General features: G+C 43.6%; 1 protein-coding gene across 1 annotated transcript in view; it reads left to right on the top strand.

Moving 5' to 3' along the window:
* Nucleotides 1-11,769, top strand: part of TTC33 (tetratricopeptide repeat domain 33) — a 186,459-nt gene extending 174,690 nt beyond the window's left edge. The window contains exon 6 of the transcript XR_011853131.1: nucleotides 10,370-11,769. The gene's annotated coding sequence lies outside the window, so the exon portion shown is untranslated. The remainder of the gene's footprint in view (nucleotides 1-10,369) is intronic.
* Nucleotides 11,770-12,114: the final 345 nt, after the last annotated feature.

Raw genomic sequence — 12,114 nt, 5'->3', positions numbered from 1 at the left:
CTAAAAACTTTAGATTATCACCTATATAGACATATAAGAACATTATGCTTATTTAAACCAACACTAGGAGGAGCTCCGGAAATATTACATGCAATATATATATATATATATATATATATATATATACAGCCACCACCAGGATAAGCTCAGGATCATGCTACATAATGTACATACACCACCACTAGGAGCAGCTCAGGATCATGCTACATAATGTATATACATCACCACTAGGAGGAGCTCAGGAGATTACTACATACTGTATATACACCACCACTAGGAGGAGCTCAGGATCATGCTACATAATGTATATACATCACCACTAGGAGGAGCTCAGGAGATTACTATATACTGTATATACACCACCACTAGGGGGAGCTCAAGAGATTACTACATACTGTATATACAGCCACCACTAGGAGGAGCTCAGGAGATTACTACATACTGTATATACACCACCACTAGGAGGAGCTCAGGAGATTGTGACATACTGTATATACACCACCACTAGGGGGAGCTCAGGAGATTACTACATAATGTATATACACCACCACTAGGGGGAGCTCAAGAGATTACTACATACTGTATATACAGCCACCTGTAGGGGGAGCTCAGGAGATTACTACATACTGTATATAAACCACCACTAGGAGGAGCTCAGGAGATTACTACATACTGTATATAAACCACCACTAGGGGAGCTCAGGAGATTACTACATACTGTGTATACAGCCACCACTAGGAGGAGCTCAGGAGATTACTACATACTGTATATACAGCCACCACTAGGAGGAGCTCAGGAGATTACTATATACTGTATATACACCACCACTAGGGGGAGCTCAGGAGATTACTACATACTGTATATACAGCCACCACTAGGGGGAGCTCAGGAGATTACTACATACTGTATTTAAACCACCACTAGGAGGAGCTCAGGAGATTACTACATACTGTATATACAGCCACCACTAGGAGGAGCTCAGGAGATTACTACATAATGTATATACATCACCACTAGGAGGAGCTCAGGAGATTACTACATACTGTATATACACCACCACTAGGAGGAGCTCAGGAGATTACTACATACTGTATATACACCACCACTAGGAGGAGCTCTGGAGATTACTACATAATGTATATACAGCCACCACTAGGGAGAGCTCAGGAGATTACTACATACTGTATATACAGCCACCACCAGGATAAGCTCAGGATCATACTACATACTGTATATACAGCCACCACAAGGAGGAGCTCAGGAGATTACTACATACTGTATATACAGACATCACTAGTAGGAGTTCAGGAGATTACTACATACTGTATATACAACCATCACTAGGAGGAGCTCAGAAGATTACTACATACTGTATATACAGCCACCACTAGGAGGAGCTCAGGAGATTACTACATACTGTATATACACCACCACTAGGAGGAGCTCAGGAGATTGTGACATACTGTATATACACCACCACTAGGGGGAGCTCAGGAGATTACTACATAATGTATATACACCACCACTAGGGGGAGCTCAAGAGATTACTACATACTGTATATACAGCCACCTGTAGGGGGAGCTCAGGAGATTACTACATACTGTATATAAACCACCACTAGGAGGAGCTCAGGAGATTACTACATACTGTATATAAACCACCACTAGGGGAGCTCAGGAGATTACTACATACTGTGTATACAGCCACCACTAGGAGGAGCTCAGGAGATTACTACATACTGTATATACAGCCACCACTAGGAGGAGCTCAGGAGATTACTATATACTGTATATACACCACCACTAGGGGGAGCTCAGGAGATTACTACATACTGTATATACAGCCACCACTAGGGGGAGCTCAGGAGATTACTACATACTGTATTTAAACCACCACTAGGAGGAGCTCAGGAGATTACTACATACTGTATATACAGCCACCACTAGGAGGAGCTCAGGAGATTACTACATAATGTATATACATCACCACTAGGAGGAGCTCAGGAGATTACTACATACTGTATATACACCACCACTAGGAGGAGCTCAGGAGATTACTACATACTGTATATACACCACCACTAGGAGGAGCTCTGGAGATTACTACATAATGTATATACAGCCACCACTAGGGAGAGCTCAGGAGATTACTACATACTGTATATACAGCCACCACCAGGATAAGCTCAGGATCATACTACATACTGTATATACAGCCACCACAAGGAGGAGCTCAGGAGATTACTACATACTGTATATACAGACATCACTAGTAGGAGTTCAGGAGATTACTACATACTGTATATACAACCATCACTAGGAGGAGCTCAGAAGATTACTACATACTATATATACACCACCACTAGGAGGAGCTCAGGAGATTGTGACATACTGTATATACAGCCACCACTAGGGGGAGCTCAGGAGATTACGACATACTGTATATAAACCACCACTAGGGGAGCTCAGGAGATTACTAGATACTGTGTATACAGCCACCACTAGGAGGAGCTCAGGAGATTACTACATACTGTATATACAGCCACCACTAGGAGGAGCTCAGGAGATTACTACATACTGTATATACAGCCACCACTAGGAGGAGCTCAGGAGATTACTACATAATGTATATACAGCCACCACTAGGAGGAGTTCAGGAGATTACTACATACTGTATATACACCACCACTAGGGGGAGCTCAGGAGATTACTACATACTGTATATACACCACCACTAGGGGAGCTCAGGAGATTACTACATACTGTATATACACCACCACTAGGGGAGCTCAGGAGATTACTAGATACTGTGTATACAGCCAGCACTAGGAGGTGCTCAGGAGATTACTACATACTGTATATACACCACCACTAGGAGGAGCTCAGGAGATTACTATATACTGTATATACACCACCACTAGGGGGAGCTCAGGAGATTACTACATACTGTATATACACCACCACTAGGGGGAGCTCAGGAGATTACTACATAATGTATATACACCACCACTAGGGGGAGCTCAAGAGATTACTACATACTGTATATACAGCCACCTGTAGGGGGAGCTCAGGAGATTACTACATACTGTATATAAACCACCACTAGGAGGAGCTCAGGAGATTACTACATACTGTATATAAACCACCACTAGGGGAGCTCAGGAGATTACTACATACTGTGTATACAGCCACCACTAGGAGGAGCTCAGGAGATTACTACATACTGTATATACAGCCACCACTAGGAGGAGCTCAGGAGATTACTATATACTGTATATACACCACCACTAGGGGGAGCTCAGGAGATTACTACATACTGTATATACAGCCACCACTAGGGGGAGCTCAGGAGATTACTACATACTGTATTTAAACCACCACTAGGAGGAGCTCAGGAGATTACTACATACTGTATATACAGCCACCACTAGGAGGAGCTCAGGAGATTACTACATAATGTATATACATCACCACTAGGAGGAGCTCAGGAGATTACTACATACTGTATATACAGCCACCACCAGGATAAGCTCAGGATCATACTACATACTGTATATACAGCCACCACAAGGAGGAGCTCAGGAGATTACTACATACTGTATATACAGACATCACTAGTAGGAGTTCAGGAGATTACTACATACTGTATATACAACCATCACTAGGAGGAGCTCAGAAGATTACTACATACTATATATACACCACCACTAGGAGGAGCTCAGGAGATTGTGACATACTGTATATACAGCCACCACTAGGGGGAGCTCAGGAGATTACGACATACTGTATATAAACCACCACTAGGGGAGCTCAGGAGATTACTAGATACTGTGTATACAGCCACCACTAGGAGGAGCTCAGGAGATTTCTACATACTGTATATACAGCCACCACTAGGAGGAGCTCAGGAGATTACTACATACTGTATATACAGCCACCACTAGGAGGAGCTCAGGAGATTACTACATAATGTATATACAGCCACCACTAGGAGGAGTTCAGGAGATTACTACATACTGTATATACACCACCACTAGGGGGAGCTCAGGAGATTACTACATACTGTATATACACCACCACTAGGGGAGCTCAGGAGATTACTACATACTGTATATACACCACCACTAGGGGAGCTCAGGAGATTACTAGATACTGTGTATACAGCCAGCACTAGGAGGTGCTCAGGAGATTACTACATACTGTATATACACCACCACTAGGAGGAGCTCAGGAAATTACTATATACTGTATATACACCACCACTAGGGGGAGCTCAGGAGATTACTACATACTGTATATACAGCCACCACTAGGGGGAGCTCAGGAGATTATTACATACTGTATTTAAACCACCACTAGGAGGAGCTCAGGAGATTACTACATACTGTAAATACAGCCACCACTAGGAGGAGCTCAGGAGATTACTACATACTGTATATACAGCCACCACTAGGAGGAGTTCAGGTGATTACTACATACTGTATATACACCACCACTAGGGGGAGCTCAGGTGATTACTACATACTGTATATACACCACCACTAGGGGAGCTCAGGAGATTACTAGATACTGTGTATACAGCCACCACTAGGAGGAGCTCAGGAGATTACTTCATACTCTATATACAGCCACCACTAGGAGGAGCTCATGAGATTACTATATACTGTATTTACACCACCACTAGGGGAGCTCAGGAGATTACTACATACTGTATATACAGCCACCACTAGGAGGAGCCCAGGAGATTACTACATACTGTATATAAACCACCACTAGGAGGAGCTCAGGAGATTACTAAATAATGTATATACAGCCACCACTAGGAGAAGTTCAGGAGATTACTACATACTGTATATACACCACCACTAGGGGGAGCTCAGGAGATTACTACATACTGTATATACACCACCACTAGGAGGAGCTCAGGAGATTACTACATACTGTATATACACCACCACTAGGAGAAGTTCAGGAGATTACTACATACTGTATATACACCACCACTAGGGGGAGCTCAGGAGATTACTACATAATGTATATACACCACCACTAGGAGGAGCTCTGGAGATTACTACATAATGTATATACAGCCACCACTAGGGAGAGCTCAGGAGATTACTACATACTTTATATACAGCCACCACTAGGGGGAGCTCAGGAGAATACTACATACTGTATATACAGCCATCACTAGGAGGAGCTCAGGAGATTACTACATACTGTATATACACCACCACTAGGAGGAGCTCATGAGATCATTAAATTCTGTATATACACCACCACTAGGGAGAGCTCAGGAGATTACTACATACTGTATATACAGCCACCACTAGGGGGAGCTCAGGAGATTACTACATACTGTATATACAGTCACCACTAGGAGGAGCTCAGGAGATTACTACATACTGTATATACACCACCACTAGGAGGAGCTCATGAGATCATTAAATTCTGTATATACAGCCACCACTAGGAGGAGCTCAGGAGATTACTACATACTGTATATACAGCCACCACTAGGGGGATCTCAGGAGATTACTACATACTGTATATACAGCCACCACTAAGAGGAGCTCAGGAGATTACTACATACTGTATATACACCACCACTAGGAGGAGCTGAGGAGATTACTACATACTGTATATACACCAACATTAGGAGGAGCTCAGGAGATTACTACATACTGTATATACAGCCACCACTAGGGGGAGGTCAGGAGATTACTACATACTGTATATACAGCCATCACTAAGAGGAGCTCAGGAGATTACTACATACTGTATATACAGCCACCACTAGGAGGAGCTGAGGAGATTACTACATACTGTATATACAGCCACCACTAGGAGGAGCTCAGGAGATTACTACATACTGTATATACACCACCACTAGGAGGAGCTCAGGAGATTACTACATACTGTATATACACCACCACTAGGAGGAGCTGAGGAGATTACTACATACTGTATATACACCACCATTAGGAGGAGCTCAGGAGATTACTACATACTGTATATACAGTCACTACTAGGAGTAGCTCAGGAGATTACTACATACTGCATATACAGTCACCACTAGGAGTAGCTCAGGAGATTACTACATACTGTATATACACCACCACTAGGGGAGCTGAGGAGATTACTACATACTGTATATACAGCCACCACTAGGAGGAGCTCAGGAGATTACTACATACTGTATATACAGCCACCACTAGGGGAGCTGAGGAGATTACTACATACTGTATATACAGCCACCACTAGGGGGAGCTCAGGAGATTACTACATACTGTATATATACCACCACTAGGAGGAGCTCAGGAGATTACTACATACTGTATATACACCACCACTAGGAGGAGCTCATGAGATCATTAAATTCTGTATATACTCCACCACTAGGAGGAGCTCAGGTATTTACTGCATACATCGGCCACACAGGGGAACTCTCCTGCTATATTCTCCGGCCACACAATGGTAAGGGCGTTGTACACATTTGGTTGGAGGTATCCAGTTCCTGGACTTCGGGAGGGGGGGGGGGGAGTCTTCTTTCGATTCTGTACTTTCCCACATGATGTAATATCTTTCTGTGTATTGAATCCTTGATTGACACTTTTTAAAGAACCTTCTGCTATAAACACAAGACCAGAACCTGAGTAACCTGATGGTGACACAACCTGCATGACGCCCCCTACAGGAGACCCCTCACAGGACTGTACTAACATAGACATGACAGATGAGAGCGTCTCTGACACCATTTACTGCACGGCATCTGACCTTTGCTGGTAAGTGGTGACCCTGATGTTTTATGAGTAGGAGGGGCGAGAGGACATGGCACATCAGTGTGAACGCTGCCATAGTCACTCGCCCACTGCCCCCTGTGTTCTGGGATGAAACATCTCCATAAAGGTCATGGCTACATGTGAAGTATACACAGGGGCTCCTTGTAGTATTCCTACAGCCCCTCTACCCAAACTACCGACTTCTCTAATACATCTAGAAAGGAATCTCCTATGCAGATTAATGCATCTCCATGGTTACAGTCAACAACCCCTGTGTAGTCTGATCCCCCTCCTCTAATATGCCTATACTGAGGTCATCATACACGCTCTAGACACAAAATGGTAGAAAACGTGTAATGAAGCCAAACTTGTTTGTTTCTATCCCTGCTGTATCAGAAAATATCCCAAGTTCCGAGGTTAAGATCAAAATGAAAAATTCTACTTTTCAAGCTTTTCAGTTGCTGAATAAGAACTCATCCAGAGGCAGTAACTAGTGATGTGTTGTTCACGAATGAGCCAGGTCTTGTTCGTGAACAACTGGAGCTGGCCCCCCTCAGTGAGCCGTTGGCTCAAAAAAAAAATGGAGTGGTGAGGGCGCGGCTCCCTATTATACGTTTAATAGAGAGCTGTTCAGGAGACAGAAGAGTCGTGTCTTCTTAGTGAGCGGAGCCTAATGAGCCAGCTCACTAAGAAGAGCTGGAATTCCCATGACTAGCAGTGACCGTTCTCTGAGAGCCAAACACATCCATCGCAGCTGCAAAGCTCCCCTGGTTTGTTACAGTGGGGCTCATTTACTAAGGGTCCGAATCGCGCACTAAACTACTAATCGTAGTCAGTAGTTAAGGGTCCGAATCGCGCACTTTCTTTGGGTTTCCCGACGATTTCCGATGTGCGCCAAATTGCCCCAGGATTTTGGCGCTTCGGCGCCGCCTTTCACGCGAAAGAAAACAACAACCCGACGGATTCGGAAAAAACGCGGTATTTAAAAAAGAATTTGTGTCTCAAGATCAGCACTCACATGCATCGGGAAGAAGAAGGTGAACTCCGGCGGACCTCGGTGCAGTAGTGACACCTAGTGGATATTGGGCACACGAACTTAGTGAATCCCGGCAGACCCGAATCAGCGTCGGAGAACGCGCCACTGGATCGCGACTAGACCGGGTAAGTAAATGTGCCTCAATGTATCAGTCTGGAGTCCAGGCTGTAAAGCTCACAGAGCATTGTCTAAACTGGATACAATTGTCTCCACTTCTCAGCTGAGAGCAGGACTCGCTATGTACAGGGCCACTGCCTCTTAGTGGTAACAGAAAAGTTCTTTTTCACTGACAGTAAGCAAAGATCTTAGAAATAGAAAGTTGAAGAATCTCAGATTTTTACAGAGACTAAACTTCCCATTACACTAGAGATCCTCTTTATGTAGAGCTGATTTATAGAGGTCACAGGTTATGTGACATCTGTCCTGCTCTTATGTAATCCATTTAAATGACCTTTCTATTATTGTCTTTGGTTTCTCATCCCTCATCCTGGAGTAATTCTAGAGTCTAGAGTTCCAGACTTTCTGTTATCTGATGGTTTTATATATGTTATTAGCATTTAGTGTATGTTGGAGCTGAACTGTACTAAGAGGCAGTGACCCTGTACATAGCTAGTCCTGCCCTCAGCTGAGAAGTGGAGACAATTGTATCCAGTCTAGACAATGCTCTGTGAGGTAAGGATGCCAGCAGCTGCTGCACAAATCTCTCTGCTGGTTTGTTACAATGTATCAGTCTGGAGTGCAGTCTCTGAAATCCTCTCTGTTTTTCCTGTAGTGGGTGGGATCTAAATGTGACATCAGCTAAGGGCAGTGAGGCCAGAGCACTGAGGGCATTCACATGAATGTGCACAAACAGCTCAGCCAATCAGGACACAGAAGACAAATATCACTGGATCTCTGCATCATAGTAAGAAATGATCATACAGTAATCTACTAGTAAATCTAAATTAATAAGAGAATAGTTTATTTTAGCTAAGGGCAAAAGTTTTTTTTCCTTTACAGTTGTTCTTTAAACTGTTAAATAATTTTGGTTAATTTTGGTCGTGAATCGCACTTTCGTCGGACTTTGCACCGTTTTTGGGAATTGCCCAGCTTATTTAACAGGTGTCTGCGCTGGGATTGTGTTGCACGCAATCGATATTTCATGTGTTGGAAAGGGAGGGGGGGTGTTGGACGATCCGACATATTCAGACTACGCGTGGGATTTAACTTTCAAATTGTGTCGCAAGACAATGCACTTACATGCACCAGAAAGAAGAAGGTGAACTCCGGGGACCTGAGCGGGGAAGCGACACATGCAGGATATCGGGCGCACGATATTAGCGAATCACAGCAGAGTGCATGATCGTTGGACAATGCACTTTCTATGAACTCCTCCGGATGGGTAAGTAAATGAGCCCCGTTGTATTTACAAAATCACTGTATTTGCATTGATTTTCTTGACCTTTGCACAGAGGAGGCGGGAAGGAATGGAGACCCTCATAATCTCCTACTAATAGACGGACGGTTATCTCTGGTTACCCATATTAACGCCTCCTGGGGGCCATTAGCGCTGGCCTTCTGCCCCAGGCCGGGGATGTGCCAAATTTCCCGTAGGAATCGAATGGCCTCGAGAAACTGGGATAATGGTGAGCGAAGACCTTGTGGGATAATCCGTGTCGTCTCATCACATTATCTGCTCCTGATATATTTGCTGTGTATTTTTGGATGCTTTTACTTGCATTACGTAGTACATGAGCCTATACAGCTCTACCCAGAGCCGCTTTATGCCTACTTATATGTGGAGTCCAATGAAACCTCTACTATGTGACATTGCAGGTACATGGAGGTACAATACAGGACTGGGTTCTCCTAGACCCACCAGAGAAGATGTCGACTGCTAGAACTATTGGTCCATTGATAATTTGCTGACATTTCAGTGGCACTCAGGAGCTAGATATCAACCTGATGAAGGGCATATTGTGCATTAGATTAAAGGGATTGTACCACCACGTAACTATCCCTATCCTGTGGTTATCACTGAAAGCTGAGGGTCTGATCGCTGGGACCTCAAGTGATGGGGAGAAAGAGGGACCGAAAATGCCCTCTATGAGAGAGTTCTGGTTTCCGTACATGAAAACACTCCAATCACTCCATGACAAAGAGAAAGGTCCATGGAGTGCTGGGTATTCATGCACACTTCCACTCCATTGACCAAGTTTCCCTCTTTCTACTAATCATTGGGGGTCCCATTGGTCAAACACCCTGTAGGTAGTAACTTACTTCCTATTCTGTGGCGGGAGGGGGACGTGGGGTAACATCTACAATGGTAGGTCAGCCCATAAACCCAGATCTTGGGATATCCCAATGTCTTTTCCTCCGAGCCTGGCTAGATGAGTACACCTATAACATGGAGAACTTGGGACATCTGACAGCTAGGGGTCCCTTACTCACACCTCCCTACTCCTGGATCACATGTAAGGCACAGATCCCACCATGTACACAGTCCTTATGTGTTTACCATATCTACCAAATATTGGAAATGAACACTAAGGAATTTCTTTATCTTTACAGATGGAGACAAGAATCTGGCTTCAAGCTGTTGACGTGTGGTTGGGCTTGCACTGTAGATGATGTCACGCTGGGATTTCCCGCTGAGGGAGGGGAAAGAAGACAAAAGCTTCACAGTTACCCCCCAGGACTCGGAGAACACAGACCACGGGGAGTGGAGAGTCTTCTTCACACACATTTCATCCATTAGAATGTTCTTTTATTAATGTTATTTTTCATAGAATTTATTATTAGGATTTATCAAAAATGTATTGTTGTCTTATTACTCTTTCGAGGAGTGAGTTCACTTGGAGTATGAAGGATAATATTAACATTTTCAGTAACTTGCCACAGTATTTGTCCTTAGGATCAATATGGAAACCAGGTGGAGCCACGGAGCATCGGACCCAACCCAGGAATTATTGGAGACAATCAAGCTCATGTCTTCCTCTGGTGTTACCTTGACCCACCCTTGTATTGCATTCTATAACCATGGGAACTCATGAGTTTGGTTATGTCAAGTGTTATAGGGCATAGAAGAAAAAGGAGATGCTGTGCTGGTACCATCATGTTATGGGTCTAGATTGTGGACAATTGATCTTGTTGACTTTTATTTGGTTCATTGGAGTCTCCATCCACAGCTCCACCACATTGAGTTGTAAGGATAGTGCTAGGCTGTACAGTATCACACCTGGACAGAACCTCGATGGGTGTCAGAAGAACACTGTTTGGACCTGTGGTGCAATGGAATTGGCTTCCATTATGAATTGAAGCTAGGGTCCAGATTGGTTCTGTTAAAATAGACTTTGAAGACAACCTGTCAGTAGATGCCCTCATACTATGATGTATTGTTTGTAGCAGTTGTCTCTTTATACGGAATATCTAAGCTTCTAGGACCAAACAACCCCCTTAGGTTAGGTCCTTGAGCCCAATGCAGTAAAAAAGTTGGATAGATGAAACTTCTAAGCGGATCTGTGGACGTGGCTCTCTACTGGTCATGGTCTAATGAACCCATTGCTATTACAGATTAGAGGACCAAATACTTCCCATAATTTCCATTGTAACCTTATTAGGCCCCCAGCTACTCATTATGATGTCTCTCTATAAGCTCCTGCTTGTCTTAAGGTCTTATATCACAGTCTCTTCAGTCTCTCATGCGGTTTTTATGGTTGATGTCTTTTTTTTGCCGCTATGAGCTTTAATTGTCTCGTTTTGGAAATGTTCAATTACATAATAATAAAAGACAGAAAACAAACACAACTCATCCTATAAAACCCAGGTCTTAGTAGTAAACATTAAAGGCAATGATGATAATTTGCCCTGAGGTTCTAATCCCCGATCCTTAATCTGGGGCCCCGGCTCGCATTGTACGTCCTGTCTGGTAACCTGATGCATGCAGAGGACATTTGGATTTCCCCCCGGCTGTGTTCCTTTCTATTTATAGGCTATAAACCCACATTGCATTGTCTTTGTATATTCAGGCTCATTTTTAATATCTGGTGCCAATGTTCCCGTTACCCTACAGGTTCCTCTTTATATAAGAGCCGCAGCCAGCCACCTGCTCAGACCTGCAGCTCAATTACCATCCGTCTCTCCAGTCTGTCAGCAACGTGACAGAGAAATTTATTGGTCACACTTATTTTGTTAAATCAATTTATTCCCATGTTACATTGAGAATGAAATGTAAATTGAATTGTTACATTTACATACTGCAGAACATTGCTGGATTTGCTGAACATGCATTAGCTCCAAAAATGAACTGACAAGAG

Source organism: Engystomops pustulosus, chromosome 1 (assembly GCF_040894005.1).
Source record: "Engystomops pustulosus chromosome 1, aEngPut4.maternal, whole genome shotgun sequence".
In the NCBI taxonomy this organism is placed as follows: domain Eukaryota; kingdom Metazoa; phylum Chordata; class Amphibia; order Anura; family Leptodactylidae; genus Engystomops; species Engystomops pustulosus.
The sequence above is the reverse complement of the archived record's forward strand: the minus strand, read 5'-3'. Positions and strand labels throughout refer to the sequence as shown.